This window comes from Staurois parvus, unplaced genomic scaffold (genome assembly GCF_062004578.1).
Source record: "Staurois parvus isolate SC_StPar_1 unplaced genomic scaffold, SC_StPar_1.0 ptg000714l, whole genome shotgun sequence".
NCBI lineage: Eukaryota > Metazoa > Chordata > Amphibia > Anura > Ranidae > Staurois > Staurois parvus.
The window spans coordinates 7,692,550-7,693,310 of NW_028318510.1; positions in this window are offsets into that span (position 1 = coordinate 7,692,550).

Here is a 761-nt window from a genome sequence, read left to right on the forward strand (position 1 = left end):
GGGCCCGGGTTCAGTAGGGGGCCCCATGAGATGTCTCTGGTACCTTTCATAGGCTTTGTTGGGTGTGGTTTGAGTGTGGGCAAGGACACAGGGGCCCTGTGATCCACTATTGCCCGGGGGCCTCATGACTTGTCAGTCCACTCCTGGGCTGGGTCAGCGCATACGCACAAGTCGCCAACTGTCTGCAGAGTCAATAGCTAAAGACCGCCAAACATTGTGTGGCCTTCAGATTAGCACAACAGTGCGTAGAGAGCTTCATGGAATGGGTTTCCATGGCTGAGCAGTTGCATCCAAGCCTTAGATCACCAAGTGCAATGCAAAGCATCAGATGCAGTGGTGTAAAGCACGCTGCCACTGAAATCTAGAGCAGAGGAGACGTGTTCTCAGGAGTGACGAATCACGCTTCTCTGTCTGGCAATCCGATGGACGTGTCTGGGTTTGGCGGTTTCCAGGAGAACAGTCCTGACCTCAACTCGATAGAACACCTTTGGGACAGGGGCGGACTGACAACTCATAGGGCCCCCGGGCAATAGGGGATCATGGGGCTCCTGTGTCCTTGCCCAAACTCAAAAAAGCCTATGAAAAAGGTACCAGGGGCATCTCATGGGGCCCCCTACTGACCCCGGGCCCTCGGGCAGTGCCCGAGTTTCCAAATGGTCACTCCGCCCCTGCTTTGTTATGAATTAGAGCGGAGACTGCCAGTCAGGCTTTCTCGTCCGACATCAGTGCCTGACCTCACAAATGCACTTCTGGAAGAATGG